Here is a 20,427-nt window from a genome sequence, read left to right as displayed (position 1 = left end):
GTGTAAACTACCAAGAAGTCACTGGAGATTCCATTTGGTTAAATATTTATTTAGCAGCTAAAGTGGGTGCAGGAAAAATATATGGCAATACCCTCTTGTAGGAAGTTTGCTGTTTTTGTTAGGGAGACAAGATTGATCCATCCCAATAGCAATGCGAATAACTTATTGAATCAAACTCACTCTCCTGGCCTTGTTTCTGGCCCTTTCTCTTGCCTTGCAGTTTCTAAGAATCTGTACTTTAGCATCCACCCCTGCCCCCTACACATGGGCTCATGCTGGTCTTGCCATCTCTCCTTGCTGAAATCTTGTTCTTCAACCCCCAGGGCTCTCCTCTTTTGTCTTTCCTTTGCTATAGCCCATCACCTAGACTTCAATCTTTGTTTTAAATCATTTGTTGAATGTCTGCTAGGAACCACGCGTTTGGCAAGGCAATTTGTATTTATTTTTAAACTTTTAAAAAATTTATTTTATTTATTTATGCATTCCAAGAGCTGGGGTGTAGGCCAGGGGTGCAGGGGTTGAGAGGATTCACCAGAGACAGAGTGGGAAGCAGAGCAGGACGATTAACTGAAATATGCTGCTGAGGGGAGCAGCTGGCAAGACAGGAGAGGTCTGCTGCGCCATGTGGGTTAACCTCCTAGGTGGGAATAGAACTCATGTTGCAGTGGCTACCGATAACTTCTTAGTGCTGGAACATAGCCCCTTGTGCCACCAGGGGGGCCCTAGGCATTTTGTATTTTGTAGTGGAATTCTATTATTAAATGACTCCTGAATTCCTACCTGGAATCAAACTGCATTCCCCTCACTTGCTCCTGCCCCTTTATCAACTGGGGAGAGAAATTGTTCTGACCTAAACTCAGCTTGTCATGGGGAGACTGGAGATCATTACCCTCCCTCCCCTGACTTTACTGATCGACTAATCATAGTCTGGCCTGGGATTTAGGGACAGCCTTTGGGGTGTGGAAGCTGAGAGATTCCTTCAGCTTCTTTTTTTTAAAAAAAAAACAAAAAAAACCCTAAGAGGAAGCAGTCTTAGTGCCTGGTCTCATGAGAAAACTTATATCCATTAAAAATAAAATAAAAAAATATAACAAAACCAAAAATCACCCATAATCCTATACTCAGAGATAACTTCTGATAATGTTTTCTGTATATGTATATTTATAAAAGGACACACCTTTATTCCCAAGAAAAAGCTGAAACTCAGAGGTGTTAAGTAATTTCTCCAATGCCATGTAACCAGTTTCTGCTCCTTTAGATGGCAGGCCAAATTTTATGTTAGCCAACTATTGTCTAGCGAATTTTACTCCATGGGAAATCACCAAATATGCATTAGGTGAGTGCTAAATTCAGCATGATTCAGCGCCCCGAGGAAGATACATAGGGTGAGCCTTGTGGATTTGAGGAGAGGTGTGCATCAAACAAAATTACTGGGAGGCTTTTCTGAAGGAGCTGAGCAGATACCACCTTGTTTCCTTCCGTCATGGAGCCGCTCTAGTGAGTGGTCCAAGCCAGTGAATGGGGACAGCCCAGCATTTTCTGTTGTCCCAGCTGGGCACTGTCCAAGACTTGATTATATTTGAACTTTTCTGAAAATACGAAGGTCAGAGTGAAAATGTGTTCATGTGCATCCTGCAAAGAGACAGAGCAAGAGGTGTACGTTATCCAGAAGAAAGTTCACAGGTATCAGGCCAACAGGAAATTAAGACCTAAGGAGTCTGACCTAAAGAAATAAAGTGGGAGTGAGAGGGTGTTGTCCTCTCTTTATCAAGATCCTCTGACAGGATTTTGAGGCAGACGTTCCAGTCTGTCTGCTGTTCCCTCAGGTTTCATCCTGAACCTTTTTTATGGTGGCTTTTCAATGGGCTATCCTCCCCGAACATCCTTCTCCAGCCTGTAATTTACCAGTCTTTCTGCTCTGATGTACATGTCACTTCTCTGACTCACCAGACTCGCTGGCTGTTGTGCAAGCACCCTTGTTTTAACATATTCTTCATTATAATTGGCAATTACATATTTATTTACATGGTTATTTTTGTGCTATCTTCTTTATCACTGGATTGGATATTCTGTAGACTTGAGTCTGCGTGTGGATCGCCCCCTCCAGTATGGTACCAATTAGATGACCTCAACTTACTTTACTAAGTTTTGTGCCTACTTCCTAGAGGCTGGGATAGCTCCAGTTTGCTTTGCTATTACTATCTAGCAACTGAAAAATGCATCTTTGAACAATTGAACCTCCAAGGCTATCTCTTCCAAAAGATGAGGAATCTAACCCTATGAAAAGTCAATCTGGACTCAATTAAACCTGCTGTGGACTCTATTTGCAGAGGACCAGTGGGCAGCTCAAGAGCAGGGCTGTTTTCCCAAGATGGAAAATCTCTGATAACTCTAGGTTCTGCTGCTATAAATTAGGGTCATGCTGCCCTTAATTGGCAACAAATTAAAATTCTCCCTTATAGTTCTTCTCTTTCTCTCTTTCATGTAGCCTGTGTTTGAGAGAAGGTGTAGAAGAGGCTGGCATGCTGCCACAGGGGAGAGCTCCCTGTCCGAGCCTGCAGGCAGGTTGTGATGGTGGGCTGAGAATGAGCTGATGAGTGATTCCTCCCTGCCCTGAGCATCCTTCTCCCTCCCCCTCCTCCTTTTGCCCTCCCCCTCCCTTTTCATTCTTCAGGAATTTTGAAAGGTCTCATTACCAGGGAAATATCCCCTGGGGAGCTCTTTTTCTCTTTTTCTTAACTAGCAGAGGGGGGCGACTCCCTAGGTTTTGTACTTGCTAACTGTCTGGATGCAGATAGGGCCTGGAAGTCCTGGATCTGGATGTCTTTGCCTTTCTTACAGCACCACTTCTTAAATTCTTAGGATCCATCAGCTTCAGACTTGCCTACCTTTCTTCTTCTGGGCAGGAAAGAAAAAAGGAGCTTAGTAAAGCTTGTAGTTCATTTTCTTGGGGGCTGAGGTAGTGGTAGGGGAGGAGAAAGACTTGGACTATTGTATTTTTGTCTTCCAAGAGTGCTACTTGGTTGCCATGTACATTGGGACCTGCATATGCACTGCACTGGGTGCTAGGGTTACAAGCACTTCCCAGAGCTCAAAGGCTGGCGTAGTGGGGAACATGAAAAACATGATGGCTGTGAGTAAGGGTACGGGCACTGTTTGGGGGAGCTGCTAATCAAGGCTTGATTGTGGAATGGCAGATGGGAATCAGGAAGGGTGTCTGGGAGGCACTAAAACAATAACCTAGAAAGCATTTTTATACTATTGATAATAATGGGTGGGTTTACTTTTTTTTTTTTTAAGAGGCATGTATTTTTATTTATTTATTTGTTTGTTTTTATTTGTACATGCACTGGGTACAGTCAGAAGCACGGGAGGGTGAGAGAATTCACCAGAGCCAGAGAGGGGAGCAGAGCAGGCAGAAGGACCGAAGTACACTGCTGAGGGGAGCAGCGGGCGGCAGGAGAGGTCTGCGCGCCATTTGGGACCCTCCTCTGGTGGCCGGGGAGCAGCCGGGGATCGAACCTGCGCTGCAGAGGCCGCGGGCAGCTTCGCAACCCAGCGCTCAACCGCTGCGCCACCGGGGAAGCCCTGGGTTTACTTTTGTAACAGGGTGGTCCCCTCTCCCTGCCCTATAACACTGACATATGAGTGCGCAAAAAATTGCTGTCGGATTTGTTGGTTTCTCCAAATTATTGATAAAATTCATTTCCTAGCCCTTTCTGTGTAAGTCAACCCTTCTGGTGGTGGTGATGGGGACATCAGATGCTCCACCAGGACCAAAGCTACCGGGAGGGTGATCGAGACCCCGTTGTCTTAAGTGCCAGGTTGGGGGAAGACTTAGAACCCACCTAGGTCTCTCTCTCCCCTTGTAGCTGCTGTGCTTTGAGGTCTGGGGTCTTAGTTGCTTCATCTCTACCATGGACATTGCAGCCCCTTCCCTGAAGATTACAGAAGATGAAAGGAGATAAAGGATGGAAAGCACCTTGTAAACTTGAAAGTCTAATCTGAGATTGAGGGTCAGATAGCAAACAAGACTTTGTCTCCATTTCTTGGTGAATGGGTCTATGAGGCTTCTGTTAGTCACTCAACATATCTTTTAGTTGCTGGGGGTAAAGCAGTGTGTAAAAGACCCTACCTATGGAGGAGTCCAAAAAGCAATACATGCTCTATCATGTGATAGTAATGCTCTGGAAAATGAAACCTTGTAAACGGACTTGTGATGGGGCCTTCCTGGTGGTGCAAGGGGTTAAGATGCAACCTATGAAGCTGTTCTCAGCCTCTGCAGCAGGAGTTTAACCCCTTGGCCAGCTAGTGCGCAACCCACATGGCACAGCAGACCTCTCCTGACTTGCCCTCTTCTCCCCTCAGCAGTGTACTTCAGTCAATCAGCCTGTTCTTTTTCCTGCTCTGTCTCTGGTGAATCCTCCTCTCACCCCCCACACCTCTGGCCTGTACCCCTGCTCTTGTATGCATAAATAAATAAATCTTAAAAAAAAAAGGGCTTGTGATGGGTGAGTGAGAGGGTGGGGGGAAGGGTATTGTATTGGTAGGGATGGTCTCTGTGAGAAAGTGACTCCTCAGCAGAGAGGAGCAGGAAGCCATGGTTGAGCTCTGTGGCTGTTGGGGGAGGACTCCCCCAGGGAGAGACCCAAGGAGCTCAAAAGCCTTGAAGTGAGAGTGTGTTCTTGGTCAACAATGCAATAGCAATTGCATCTATTGCTTACTGTGTGCCAGGCAGTTTTCACATACCCTTTAATCCTGACAACCACTCTATTCAATTGGCTCTATTAACATCATAGCCATTTAATGGAAAAGGAAATGAAAGTATCCTTAACTTCTAGATAACAGGGAAAGAGGAAGTAGGTCTCTTTTATATGATGCTGTATGAGAGAGTCCTGAAGAGGAGAGAATGAATGGTTTGGAGAAGAAAAAAATTGGGGTTTGGGCCTGACTTTCCACTCATCTGCTGTTTAATCTTGGGTGGGGAAGATGTTTACCCAATGGAACTGATTCCTGATTTGTAAAATGGGCTAGTAAAATCTCAAAGTATGGTTATGTATATCAAGTGAGAAATCCAGGTGAAAGGACATTTATTGTTGTTATTACACTAATTTTCATTCCTAGCTGCTTGCAAAGAGAATGAGATAGAAATGGAAGTTTGCAGTTTACACAATTTCTCTGTCCTGTCCCTGAAAATTCATTTTATGCTTAAGTCTCTTAGAGTGACTGACCTATAGTATCCAGTTGATTTGGCAAGCATTTTTTTCTGAAACATTGAAGAACTGTGAGGTAAAGTTGGAGGCAAGTCTTCTCACATTTCTAAAAATATCTCCTGAGATCCTAGACCCACCAGTCTGTTCTCTTCCATGATAACAGACTACCTGTAATTCCAAACCCAGAATTTGATGGTAGCTTTCTCTAATTTTCCATTGGGTAGATAGTGGATGTTCAATAAGTAAATGGCCCTAAACAACTGTACCCTTTAAAATTATTCTGTGCATTTATACCACAGTCCTGTCGAATGGAGAAACAAGGTGAAGGGACTTGTATCCCAAACAGAATAACTGATGGTGAGCTTGGGTACCCATTCTCATTTTGGTGAGCAGTACTTTGCTCCCACCACAATAGTCAGTCAGTACTGATGGCATGCCCACTCTGTAGCAGGCACAGTGCTAGGTGCTGGGGATACAGTGAAGACCTAGATAGGGGTCCCTGCCCTTCACTTAGGAGATGCTCGGGATACATTATTTGATTTGGGGGCTTGCTGCTGCCCTTCCCAGCATCTCTGAAAATGTAGAAGTGGTTGTCGCTTCATTATCACTTGCTGATGACTGGCAGGCTGGCACCACATCTGGTGCCTGTGATCCGACTCCAGTCATGCTGTCTGCGCTTTGTTTTCCCCAGCGCAGCCGTGACTTCCTGTGATAAGCTCCATCTTGGCTGTGATGCTGCCCTTCCCTGGGGTTGGGATAACAGCCTCCCGGGGACTGTGGCTAATCTCTGGAGAAGAGGAGCCTCCAGGGAAAGAATCCTGTCTCTGATTGTGTGCACCTATGATTAGGCAGAGCTGCCGCTAAAGCAATTAGGTAAGGGCCAGGGCGGGAGGCTGGCAATGGAAAGCGTGTATTTTAGGGCTGAAGGCCACCTCCACCCCCAGGAAAATTAGACTGAAGTTAAAATCCCAACCCCAGGAGCCAGTTCAATTCATGACTGTGACCTTGATCAAACCTCAGTACCCTCACTTCCCCATCTGTAAAACTTGGGGTGCTATCCTATCTCACCTCCTTGCCTTTTAGTGAGGGTGAATTCAGACCACAGGCCTGTACCAAGTGCACACATAAAGCTTTAATCAACTGTGAGTTAAATGACCATGTCACAGTGAGGACCCTAGGATATACCCTGATATTGATTTGAATTAACCACCTAGAATTTCCCTGTGCTGGGGTCTGGTATAGCCTTCAGCCCTAAGCCATGAATGAGCCATCCTCCTCTTACTGGTAGTGGTCCTCCGTGCCCTGCAGGCAGCATGAAGAGGGACTGGTGTAGTTCAGCAGTAGCTGTCAGCTGCTATAGAGTCTTTCCAGCTATGTCATTAGCTGGACCACCACTTCCCTCGGACTTAATTTCCTTATCTGTGAAATGAGTTGGCTTGATTGTCTCTTCCAACCCTAAATTGGTTCTAGGAAGCCCACTGGGGGAAGCAGAGATCCAGAAGGGAGATGCAGAGGAAACATTAATATTACAAATAAAATAGCTAGCATTTTGCAAATCCTGACTACGTGCTAGGGACTGGGCTGGGCATCAGGGGTACACTGGGATCAGACCATAATCCCTGTTTTCTCCCAGACTAGTGGTACTGGTGGAGTGGGGGTGGCCGTGGAGCCGGGGAGAGGAATTTAGAATTCGTTTTGAGAGAAATATGTACAGCGAATCATGGCCCTCCACGAGGCTGTCTTTTGGCATTGGTGGGCCACCTGTGTGCTGGGGAAGGGGAGTTGCTGGTTGTAAGGGTAGGTTCTGGGTGGTTGGAATGGGTGGTCCCCAGGCCAGAGCTCCAGGGGCCTGATGGTTTATATCCCTCCAGGTAGAGGCCATCAGATGCCCCCCTGAGAGGGATTCTTGTGCCCTGGAGCTTTGTTGGCATTTCCTCTCTCAAGGGGAAAAATTAGTTTGCCTTTAAGTGTTACCTTTCTAACTTGGTTTCCTAAGTGTGGTGAGATCCAAACACAAAGTATTTGCATTGAACTTGTTAATTTTAACAAAGTGGTAGATAGAATAAGAATGTTCAACAGCTGACATGCAGCAATTTTTTTCTTCCCTTTGAGGTTATGCATTTTTGTCTTTTTAAAGAAAGTTTCTATTGAAAACTTGGCAAACTTGTAATTCTAAGTGGTGGGTTCACTGTTGGTCAGGGATATATTGTGAACCTACTGTGAACTTGGGCCTGAGCTGAATAGTTTTGTAGCACAGTGTTCTCGAACTCTTAAAGTTGTTAAAATATAGTTCAAAGCCACAGAAGTCTTTGGGAGTGATTCTGAGTGTTGGGAGTGTGAGGGAGGCTTTGAAGCCATCATGTTTGAACACTTAGACTGCTAAGTGCAACTCTTCAAACACTTCATGTGCCTTAAATGGTCTAGTACAAAGGATATTGAGTAATATAAAATATCCTGCTGATATGGAGGCAGGGGTGGGAGGTTGGGGGGGGGAAACCCTTTATCTTTTCCTTAAATATTGATTTAGAATAATAGCTTGTTTTGACCTTCATGTCACTAAATTTTTATTTTGGAAAATACCTCTAGGGAAAACAGTATATAGGTATAGAAAATTTTGGAGACCTGGTGTGGCTGCTTAGAAATGAGTCTTGAAAGAGGAAAAGGGGAATACTTACTCTAATCAGAATGCTTCATTTTTTCCCTGATCAGATGAATCTACTGACATATTATTTTGAGTATCTTTTGTTTTGCAAAACTCTGTACTGGAAACTGAGGAAGAGACTACTCTTCAATTCTTATCCTTTAGGGGATATGTGTGTGTGTGTGTTTATTTATATGTGTTGTCTTTATTAGGAAAGATAAAGGAGTTTATTTCCAAGGAGAAAGGTAGCCATCAGGTCATATAAGAAAGAGCTTTGGACTAAAAGTCAATATGAATTCATCTCCTAGTCCTGCCTTGCCTAAGTGATTGTGTGACTCAGATAAGACATTTGCATTCTCTGATCTTCAAGTTTTCTACTGTAAAGCAGTGGGGCTGGACCCAGCTCTGTTGAACAACAGCATCTATGTCACCAGGGAGCTTGTTAAAAATACAGCTTCAGGTTCCTCTCCAGACCTATTGGATCAGAACCAGCATTTTAACAAGATTCTCTGGTGATCTGCATGCAAATTAAAGTTGAAGAAGCACTACTTTAAAGAAGCATTCTGGTTCTAATAGTGTAGTCTGTGTTTTTTCTTAATATATAATAAAATCCAGTTATCCAGGACCGGGCCAGACTTTCTGTATGAAATGGATGTATCATCTCACCCTCAAAAGTTTGTATTCCAAGAAAAAAAGAAACATGCATAGTTACACATTTTGTTCCAAATGCAATTTATGCTGATTTCTCCTTTAGATCTTGACAGTAAGGGCGGTTGTGAGAGAGCAGAGGAGTCAGAAAGTCAAGGTGATTGAAGGTGGACATGGCAATAGACTGGGGCCTTCTGAGCTGCCTGGTATATAGAGTAGTGGATCCCAGTCCAGGGCCTCAGAATCATCACAGACGTTCTCAGAATCAAGCATTACTAATGATTATAAAGTCATGGTTCATATTTTTTAAGAATATGTGAATTTTTCATTGATGAGAATAAAAGGTCATCATGAGTTTTTGATAGTGTATAATTAATTGATACTTAATGTTAAACCTATTAGATAAGAGGAAGAGTCTCTTTATATTTTGCATTAAAATGAGTCTTCTTACCCGTTGGAATAGGAAATAATATTTAATAGGGAATAATAATAATGGTCTAGTACATTATTATTGATGAAATAACTAACAAATGAAAATAACTAACAAATATTGAGAACTTTCAAGATACCAGGCACAGAGCCTTACAAGGAACAACCTAAGTTCTCTTCTAGTTAATTTAGGGATAAGGAAACCGAGGCTCACAGTGGTGAGGTGATTTGCTACAAGTCACACCTTGAGACAGTAATTGGTAGGTCCAGGACAAGAACCCACGTGTACTGTCTGTGGGGCCATTTAATTTCTGCTGTGCTAGACTTTGTGGTTTGTGCATCTGGTGCTCTGGAGTAACTTATGTGGGAGTGCTGAGCTGAGAGGATGGAATTTTGCTGTGGGAGCTGTAGGCTGTCAGGGTTGGGAAGACCTTGTGAGCATCCGGGCCACCATTCAATTTACAGGTAAGCACATTTAGCCCAATAGCAAAAGAAACTTGTCTAAAATCCAGCCATTAGTTGGGTTTGTTTTGATTAATGTTAGTGTTTTACAAGAGAAGTGGGTGAATGAAACAGGCCCATCTATAAGGGAGATGAACATATTTTATTCTGGTTCTAATATTGCTTGTAAGATATTTGTGAAGGTTTATATATCTTTAAAAGGGATTGAGTCTAGTAACTGGTATACCCAAATAATGGTTGTGATTAGTTTTTAAAATATTAAGCAAGCTTTGTGTATGAAACTTCAGAAGTTTTTTTTTCTTTTTTACATGGAACTGATGGTAGATTCAATTTTTCTCTATGGTCTGTATCTTAAGGATAACCTTTGAGGGTGCAGACCATCAAATTTCTTTTCTCTGAATACAGTACCACATAATCGTTGGAAATCATATTCAGGAAAAGACTAAGTTGGCTCTTGGGCAACTTTATCCTTTATCTTACTAGCCCACAACTAAACAACTTTCACTGAGCTGACTCCTGTTCTCCTTGGCACTAGGTCTCCTCCTGATCTCCAGAAATAGGAATAGAACAATCATTTCTCCACAAGCAGTCAGACAGCCTTCTGCACCACATGTAATTGTTGTTACCAATCTAGTGAGTAGAAACTAGTTTAGAACTAGCTTTATGGATGTGCAACCTGTACAACTGCACAGTTCCTCCCTCCTTTAGACCCTTAGTGGGTTAAATACTCTGCTGTTTCTGTCTTGAAATTTCTAATTTTTTTTTTTTTTGAATGAAGCAACTGCGTTTTTCTTTTGCACCAAGCCCTGCAAATTCTGTAGTTGGTAGAATAATCCATAATCAGGACCAAAGAGAGTCCTTGAGGATCAGTCTGTCGGAGGTGCACAGCCTTTGGGGAGGAAAGGAGGAGGTCACAGACCTGACCCTTGTGGTGTGTCCCCGTATTGTGCCTGGGCTTATTCCAGGTAACATGCAGTCAGTTGCCAAAGACGGGAAAGAGAACAGGGTTGTTCTCTCTCACTGTCCCATCACCTTGCCTTGTTATAGACTCACCACTGATTTCTCTGTAGGTCTTTGCATCCTCAACCCCATGGCACATAGTATCCAGCACATAGTAGGTATTTAACATATTGTGTTTATTTACTTTATTGCTGCCCTATTGCGATCTATCGCAGATAACTTTGAAAAGGTAGATGAAGTTCTTTGAGTAAGTTGCATTGTAAATTTTTCTGTTTTTAGTGTCTTCACCACATCTCCTACCTGGATTATCCAAGCAGCCTTGCATTAATTCCCCTGCTAATAGTCTCTTCCTGTTATTAATGTAATGACCTGGATTAATTTTCCTAGATCCACCTACATTTTATTAGCCTTTTTACCATACACACATTTACTTTATATTACTGAGTCTCAGTTGCCTCATCTCTAGAAAGGGGATGATCATGTTTACCTTGAAGGACAGTTAGGACAATTAGAGATAATATATATGAGTCTTTGGGACTAATAGTGATAGGCATATACTAGGGGGTCAGTAAAAATAGCTTTTCTTCTTATTAAATTATAAAATTAGATATATGTGTAATATATATATAAATTATAAATTAGATATATTCGATATATACGTGTGTGTGTATACATAAATATACAAACAGCTTTCATCATGTCATTACCCCTTCTCAGAATAATCTTTAATGCCATCCTATTGTCCATGGCCATGAAGGGTCAAAACTTTTTAAGATCTAGTCATAGTCTACATTGCTGAACTTCTACTAGTGTATAAAAACTTCTAGAATGCTAGTTGTGGTGGTTGTTTCACTCTTTTTGTTGGGGGAAGGGGAATGTCCTGAATGAACTCCACAAACTCAGGTTTTATGGACTCCACCCCCACTCTAGACCAAAGAGATCCAAGGCACCAAGGACTACGAATCCTGTAATGTCATCACCACTGAAGGCAGGATTGCTGGGAACTAAGGGTGGAATTAAGCAGCTAGGCTTGGTATATAACCAGATATGTGGGCCTTGGGGATTCTTGGGTTTTCCTGCCAGCCTTCAGTGTGCTAGCTCAGTGGAACTGGTAGGACACATTCTCTCTTTCTCCTGGTTATTCCTCTCTTCATTTCCCCTTTATTTTGGTAAATAAACCCTTTATTAGCCTTTTTGTGTGTGCCTGCAGTTGAGTCTCATTTTAAGTCCCTTTAAGTGTGTGGGTGAGGACCCACAGTCAGACCAACCCATTTCACATTGGGGTTGCCTGTAACATTTCTACATCTTGTTTCCCAAGAGCACTGGAAACTCCTTGTGGGTGGAATTCCCTGTCATCCCTTGAGTGCCTAAGGGAGGGCCTGGTGTACAGGTCTGTGTGGTTGTTGATTGCTAATCACTGTGTATTTCAGGAATAGAGTGCTACTTTGCTTGTTTTCCATCTGTTATACCACTTAGCTCATTCAAACTGGAAATCAATTATGATTTGGGATTAGAATTGAGGAAAGGAATAAAACCATTCTTCCTCTCCCCTCACCCTCCCCCCTTTTTTAAACCGTCACTCTCTATGGGGATGATTTGTTTACATATTTATCTCCCCTTCTGGACTGTGAGCTCTGGGTGGGTAGGAGTGGTGTTTAATTCCTCTTCCTACCTTTAGTGCCCAGCTCATTGGCTTAACAAAATAAGAGAGGCATTTATTAATTATTTGTCAAATCAATGAATATTGGAAAGCACATTGTTATAGCAGACAAAGGAGTCAATGGGAGCTACCTTTTTACTGGAAAAACATTGTTTATTAGATCTGTATGGATCATTTAGAAAATATGCAGTTGGATATCTTTTATGGTCAAAGAAAAAAAAATCTGTATAAAATGCTTAATTAGAAGCAGAAGCTAACATTTCCCCTTATAATGAAGGCAAGATCATGAATATTTTCCTTTCCTCAGCCTAGGAGATGGGCAGGCAGCCAGGTTTAAAGACAGGGATTCTGTACAGACAGATAAGGTTTGATGTTAGGAGGGCTGGGTCCAGGGGTTACCGTGGGTCCATCTTTGCCTCAGTGTTTCTCTGCATTGGAAGTGTTAACTCCTTTGAGATACTCTGACAACACTTGTCAACTCCTTTAAGATGTTTTGCTCTGTTACCTAATGAAATTACCTCTTGTTTGTGACCTTATTTTTTTTTAAAGATTTATTTCTTTATGCATACAAGAACTGGGGTACAGGTCAGAGGTATGGGGGGGTAAGAGGATTCACCAGAGACAGAGTGGGGAATAGAACAGGCATATTGACTCAAATACACTGCTGAGAGCTGCAGTGGGTGAGTCAGGAGAGGTCTGCTGTGCCATGTGGGTAGCTGCCTGGCGGGGGATCGAATTCATGCTGCAGTGGCTGCAGATAGCTTCATAGGTTGTGTCACAACCCCTTGCGCCACCAGGGAGGCCCAGTTTGTGACTTTATTATAATGGTATATTTCCACGAGGTGGTTCTGAATTTGAGGTTAAAAGCCCAAGGAATGTGGTCTTTGTTTTGTTTTTCTTGGTGTTCCTGTGCATAACCCTTAGTAAAGGGATGCCAAGAGCTCTTGCCCACACAGCATTAGCAGGATCAGTCCTATCCTAGGTACAAGAATCTGGGCAGGACAGCAGCTAGGGAGATAGAGAGGATATTGGTGTTCTGAGTGACCTCTGCCCCTTGGAAGAAATCAGCCCTCTGGGAAGGAGGATCAGAGGACACGCTCCAGGACAATACCTTGCTCCTCAGACCTCAAAGTGTGGTCTGAGGACCAGCAGTATCACCTGGGAGCTGATTAGAATGCAGAAAGACTCTCAGCAGCCCTCCAGACTTACTGAATCAGAGTATTCATTTTACCAAGATTTCCCGGTGATTCATATGCACATTAACATTAACACTTTTTCTATGATAAAAAGTCTTTCAAGGACTTTGTCATTCTTGAGAGTACACAGTCAGTTGCCAAAGGATGTTTGTGATTCTAGGATGTAGCATGATCCTTGAATCCCAGAACTACCACATTAGAGGGCTTACTTGGCTCTTGTTAATCTTAGAGTTTTTTTTGTCTTTACAATGTATACCTTGTGTGATTTGCTGTATGTTTATTAAATGAAATGATTTAATGCTGTTAGCATATAGGAATGTAATAAATATTGCTTATTGCTGATATGTTACTATTTTATCTGAGCCCTAGTGCAGATGATTCAACAATTGATTATGATGGGAGAATTTGTGCCATCATTTATCACAGTGTCACTGTTTCACATTGAATTCATCTCTTGTATGAATTAATGGGTGACTTTAAAGACTCAATAGCTTCGGAACTTTTTTTTGACCTGGTTTTGTACTTTCTACTGTGAGCACACATTAGTGTTACGTGGCTCTATTTATGACTGTTAAATCTTTTTGAAAATATGACTGACTCGCATATTCGTCCCCTTCATTCTGATGATAGTGGGTAAGCAGACGCCTGCTTCAGCACTAGTTAAAGGTCAGTTAAAGCAGGGAATGAGGAAATAGTGCCTCACTAAATGCCTAAATGCCCATTCATTTAGTCTGATGGTTTAGGATCAAGGGTTTTCCTTTCATCCTGGTTCTTGCTGGTCTTTGTCTTCTTTATGCCCACACCTTACTTATAGTGCACCTGCTGTGACACCCAGTTTGGCTTTCTCGAACATGAACTAGAAATTTAAAGACGTGCAAAGCAATTCAGATGGAAAATTATTCGAGATATTTACCCCTTTCCCAGTGTTTTCTCCTTACCCTATGGTTAATATAGTGGCAATTTTTTTTTCAGGGGAGGGGGACAGTTATTTTTATTTCACCTTTCCAAAGAAATTGACTTAGTTTTTTATAACAATAACAATTTATACTCTTGTTTCATCATCTTACATTCTGTACTGTTAAATTACACATTCTTGTTAAAAATTAATCACTGTATATCAAGCTTTGGACTAGACTCTATTATTCTTGTTAGGAAAAACTTGAGAGGTTGGAGAAGAGATGTGCATGGCTTGTCCAGGAGCATCCTGGACAGCAGGTGGGGTTACTTTATGGAATGAAGGAGAGCATCGACTCATTCAATGAGCCAGTTGTGTGGGGTTTGGTTAAAAACTTCTATATTTCTAGTTATGTGCATTGTTTCTTTACAGTTATCATAGCAATGTCAAAGAAATTGTCCCTCTTAATTTTCACAACACTCTCGTGAAAAAGGCAATGCAGGAATTTAAAGGTGAGATAATAGAGGTCTATTGAAGTTAAATTGTGTGACCACGAATAATAATTACATTGAGGATAAGTTGGAATAGAATTCACATTTTTCGCATTTGTAAACCGGATCTCTACTTTTCTCTCTTGCCTCTTGCTATTATTTTGAAACAGTGATGAGCTTTGACTTTCTTCAAAGAATGGCCACTTTCTTACAACATCTTCTTACTATTATAGGACATATTAGTAATAGTAACATAGCATGTATGGCAGCATAATCACCTCCAGCAATCTAGGTACAAGCAAATAAACAGATAGACAAAACCCCTCTGGACCAGTGCTTTTCAATAAAATTAAATGCAAGCCATATATGTAATTAAGAATTTTCTAGTAGCCACATTTAAAAGAAACAGATGAAATTTGTATTTATTTTTTATCTCGGAATACCCAAAATATTATTTTAACATGTAATCAATATGAAAATTATCGAGATATTTCTCATTCTTCTTTTTGTACTGAGTCTTCAAAATTACATGTGTGTTTATAGTGCAGCTCAGTTTGGACCTGCCTCATTTTAGGTGCTCAATCACCTCGTATATGGACCAGAACACCATTAACTTTGAGGACAATTAATGAAAAAAATAAAGGAATGTGAGCACTTTGAGATCAAAACCTCCAAGACCTTGGGGCCATTTAATTTAGAGATAAATAGTTCTATAGATTTTAATAGCTCATAATAATGGCCACAAATAATTAAAAGTAAGACTCAATCATCTACATTATACTTTAGTATAATATGCATTATACTGTAAAGAGGGCAGTGTAGTATGTGAAATATATATATTTTTATTTTTCCAGGTTCATAATTTATTGTACAAATTATCACATAATGAGTTGACACTAGCTTCTCCAGGCATGGGAACTGAGCAGATGGGATGCGTTTAGAATCCCTTTATGTTGCTTTCACAGCTGGGGTTTTTTTAGACCTTAACTTGAAGTATAAGACCAGCAAAGCAATTCCTCCATATGTGGCCAGCACACAGTTCATTCTACCTGTGAGAGTGTTAGAGTTGAAGTATTTTTTTAATGCCAGTGTACTGGAATTGGGCATCGCTTTCTGCACCTGCCATGATTTCAATCCTTGCAGCAGGAATGGACCCTTCAGACCGTGTCCTTCAAGGTGCGCACAGCAGCCGCTCGGTCTGGCCGGAAGAAACATTTATTTTTAAAGATTTATTTATTTGCGCATACAAGAGCTGGGGTACAGGCCAGAGGTGTGTGTGTGGGGAGAGAGAGGATTCACCAGAGACAGAGTGGGAAACAGAATGGTGGATTGATTGAAATACACTGCTGAGGGGAACAGTGGGCAAGACAGGAGAAGTCTGCTGCACCATATGGGTAGCTCCCTGGCTGGGATTGAACTCGTGCTGCAGTGACTGTGGATAGCTTCATAGTGCTGCATCTTTTTTTTTTTATTAATTTAAAGATTTATTTATTTATTTATACAAGCACTGGGTACAGTAAGAAGTGCGGGAGGGTGAGGGAATTCACCAGAGCCAGAGGGGAGAGCAGAGCAGGCAGACTGACGAAATACACTGCTGAGGGGAGCAGCGGGTGGCAGGAAGGGTCTGCGCGCCATGTGGGACCCTCGCCCGGTGGCCGGGGATGGAACTGGTGCTGCAGAGGCTGCGGGCAGATTCGCAGCCCAGTGCTCAACCGCTGCGCCACCAGGGGAGGCCCCATAGTGCTGCATCTTAACCCCTTGTGCCACCAGGGAGGCCCCAGTATGTGAAATATATATTTGAAGAAAAGGTCATCAAAACACTGTTTTAAAAAGATTTTTTAAAAAGATTTATTTATTTATGCTTACAAGAACTGGGGTATAGGCCAGAGGTGTGGGAGGTGAGAGGATTCACCAGAGACAGAGTGGGGAACAGAACAGGCAGATCGACTGAAATACACTGCTGAGTGGAGCAGCAGGTGAGTCAGGAGAGGTCTGCTGCACCATGTGGGTAGCTCCCTGGCCGGGGATCAAACTTGTGCTTCAGTGGCTGTGGATAGCTTCATAGGTTGCTTCTTAACCCCTTGCGCCACCAGGGAGCCCCTGTTTTAAAAAAATTTGACGTACTACCCAATAATTGCACTCCCATACATTTGTCCTAGAGATATGAAAACTTATGTGCACACAAAAGCCTGTCTACAGTGGTTCATAACAGTTTTAATTGTAACTGAAAAGACCTGGAAATAATCCCAATGTCTTTTAGTGGGTGGTACATCCATATCATGGAACACTTACTCAGCAGTGAGAAGAAATGAACCATTGTTATATGCACTTGGAGAGATCTCAAGGGAATTATGCTGAATGAACAAAAAGAGATACATTTGTATAATGTTATCAAAATAAAATTACAGAAATGGGGAACAGATTAAGGGTTGTGAGTGTTAGGGACTGAGTGGTGATAATGGGAAAGAGATGACTGGGACAAAAGCTGCAGCACAAGAGACCTCGTGATGGAGCAGTTCTGCATGCTATAGTGGTGGTGATTTCATGCATCTACACCTAAAATAACATGCATGGACTATGCATGCACACACATGACTGAGTGCACGTAAAACTGGTAAATCTGAGTAAGGCCTGTGGATATACCATAGTCAGTTTCCTGCTTTGCCTGTTGTGCTCTAGTTGTGCCAGACGTTACCACCGGAGAAAATGGCTGAAAGATACATGAGACCTCTCTGTACTATTTTTGCAACATCTTCTGAGCTATGATATTTTAAAAAAAATTTGGTGCTTGAATGGATACTGTATTATTTGGAAAACCTCCTACCCAGAATTCTGCTAGTGAAGAAGGTTTTCCTAGTAAAGGACCTTAGTGAAGCTGACTGAAAGAAGATGAAGCATGCAGGTCCTTAGAAAAGACTTTTCTATGCAATAAGGTTGGCTCACCTTAGAGCGAGGGGGAATGGTCGAGGCTTAGGTAAGCAGGCACCCCTCTACCAAACATCTTCAAGGGCACTCTTTGTCCAATTGTCTTTTGAGATCATAGTGGTCAATGCTACAGTGAGTGTTCATTCTGAGGCCCCCTGCCTCACTCTGAAAGGGAATATCCCCAGGTGCCATTTGACTGTTTGACCCCACCTTGGGAATGCTGGAGACACTGTCTTTCAGCAGCTAGAGATCTCATGTCTTAGCTGAGCTCGCTCTTCACATTTTCATATTAATATGTCACTGGCTTTCAGCAGTTGCCTCTCAGTAATATGTTTAGTCCCTGGTGGGCATTCCATACCCAGATGAACTTTAATCCTTGAATGCTGTGGGAGGGAGGGCTCCATTTCCTCTTTTGAAAATTCTGCTCCACTATAAGAAAAGTAAATGATTTAATTAAAAGATGAAAGAAAAGGGATCAAAATGAGCTAGAAAGGAGAGACAGCATTGCCACTCACCTGTACATATGCAATAAGCCATAAAAGGCAACTGATTAGGAAAGGGAAGGACCCAAACAGGACAGAGACAGGCTTTGCCACCGTGGTTAACTCTTGAGTTGGGAAGCCCCGTATTCCAGGACCAACTTAGGCACTGACTGAATGTGACCTTGAATTTCAGTTTCTGTGGGATCTCTTTTTTTTAACTTTTACAGTAGAGATGAGAATATTTTCTCATCTTCCTACCTCCAGAAAAGTACAGATAACAGAATGAGGAAGAAGGGAAGTTCATCTCAAAGTCTAAGATGCTCTACTGTGCAGTCTTTTTTAATGGCTAATAATGCATTGCCCAGAACAAGATTCCCAAACCAAATAAAGAGAGGAAAGGTGGGAAGATGCAGAAACTTGTGCTCATTTCTTTAAAGAAAAGCAGAAAATATGGTCTCTAGGTAAAGAGTAGTGATCTGACTTGTCTTATAATGACACCAGTAAAATTAAAGCCCTGATTGTCTATTCATCTCCAGGGGCATTTCCCAAAGTGTCAGACATTCCATTAAAACAAGAACTTCTTGGCTATACGGTATAAATAGGGTAGGGTGTATGGCTCTTCTGGAGATTTATAATGAACATATTGAAGTTTCTACAAACTTTAACAAACTTTCTGCAACAAAGAAATCTGTTTGGCTTTGTTTAGCCCAGTAATTCCTCTTTTTATTATTCATTGAACTCCCTGTTGCCCCCTGACTTTTTCTTAACTTTTTTGTACCTGGGTCGAGCTCCCTACAATTCGTATATAGCTCAGCAAAAAATTGAACTGGTGAGCATATTTGTTTCTTTGTATCTTCTTTCATATGGTATAAATTTTGTAAATAATTGTAATGCAAATAATTTAATTTCTTTTATTTTGCTTTGGCTTCAAGGAAGCTCAGAGAAAATTTGTCACTCAGGGTTAATTTCCTTTTTAGACTATTGTGACCTTTCTATCTTTGCATTAATTACATTTGCCAGTTTTCTTCCCTGGTCTCATTGTTAGATTTACTGACTTTGACTTAGAAATACTTGTTATTGTATTACTCATTGTATTGTAAGCTTCTTCAAATTCTCTTTGGACTGAGATTGGCTATGAATATAGATAAAGAAGCAAAAAGCAAATAAATAATATTAATATAAGCAATGTTTAAATGACAATAACAAGTCTTTACTGAGGTCCTCTTATCTGTCAGACACTGTACTGGGTCCTTTGCATAAATGATTTCTTCCTCCATCTGATCGAGGTGTTCTTGAATCCTAGGAGGTTTCAGCGCTATCGGATTCTCAGACTCTTACAGCTGTGATGGACTTTTGAGAGTGTCTGACTTTAAGGAATAACCTTGAAGAGGTGAAAGCTTAAATGGGCCAGGACAGATGGTCTTCTGAAGCTCTCCATGGCAACCTGCAACTAATCTCTATCTTTCTGCCACTTCTGGGAAAATTGCTTTAGGGAAATGCTGCTTCAGTGGGGACCATGAAATCATTAGTGATGGGCAAGGTGGGGGTTTGGCTAGATTGTGTTTGAAATATAGAGATTCGATGCCTGTCTCTCTGGGAGGGAGCAGCAGCTGTGCGCTGGGATTATCTAGCACAATTTATGCTTGATGAAAGAAGAGGGCAATCTCTTTCTCTACCCAACTGGGCTAAGCAGGGCTCTCCCACATGCTGAATTGGTGCCAGCATCTGTCTTCTAGTTACACTGTCTTTACCTATCCCAACATCTCATCTAAGATCTGTCCTGCTGACAGAGGGAGTCAGCTGCCCTTCTTCCTCGTCCAGAGCCCTTTCTGGTGTCTGAGGTTTCTGACAACTTTCCCTCACTTGGCACCAGGCTTTGCAGTTCCTCACTGCACCATCTTTACATGCATAGTCACATCTCGTCTCCTTGACTAGACTGTGCTTTCCTGAGGACAGGAAGGTGCATGTCCACAGTTGTTTCTCAAGTCCCACTTCATACATTTATTTACCGTTCTCACTCATTGGTCTCAAAACATACTTGCCAAATATCAATGGAGTATAGAGGTCTGAGCTGGTCTCTGCAGATACAAAGGTTATGGGCACTTATCAGTTTAGTAATAACTTAGCATCTAGAAGGGAAGGACTAGGATGTATTTAATTTATTTCTCTCTATCATTAGTTCCTACCACAGTGCCTGGCATGTAGAACATGCAGAGGCTGCTACTTGCTCCTCCTATTGTTTATTGCCTCTTTTCACCCCTTTCCTGTTCCTCTTGCTCCTCCTGTTCTTTTTTTTTTTTTCTTTCTTTTCCTCTTCCTCCTTCTTCTATAATAATAGGAACTTTTGCTGGGCACATTTCCAACCTTCCTTGCTGCTGATTATGGTGACGTGACCAGGTTTTGGCTAAAGATGTGGACACAGGTA

General features: G+C 41.9%; 1 protein-coding gene and 1 pseudogene across 2 annotated transcripts in view; one reads left to right on the top strand and one right to left on the bottom strand.

Annotated features, from left to right (window-relative positions):
• The window catches only part of ROR1 (receptor tyrosine kinase like orphan receptor 1), a gene marked incomplete at both ends in the record, with an annotated part of 381,045 nt that overhangs the window by 11,605 nt on the left and 349,013 nt on the right, over positions 1-20,427 (top strand). The window lies entirely within an intron of this gene.
• LOC311176265 (ATP synthase membrane subunit K, mitochondrial-like) lies at positions 15,544-15,721 on the bottom strand (annotated as a pseudogene). Its single transcript has one exon. The product of its transcript is annotated as an ATP synthase membrane subunit K, mitochondrial-like (transcript).

The sequence above is a fragment of the Talpa europaea genome (genome assembly GCF_964194135.1).
Source record: "Talpa europaea genome assembly, chromosome: 9".
In the NCBI taxonomy this organism is placed as follows: Eukaryota; Metazoa; Chordata; class Mammalia; order Eulipotyphla; family Talpidae; genus Talpa; species Talpa europaea.
The sequence above is the reverse complement of the archived record's forward strand: the minus strand, read 5'-3'. Positions and strand labels throughout refer to the sequence as shown.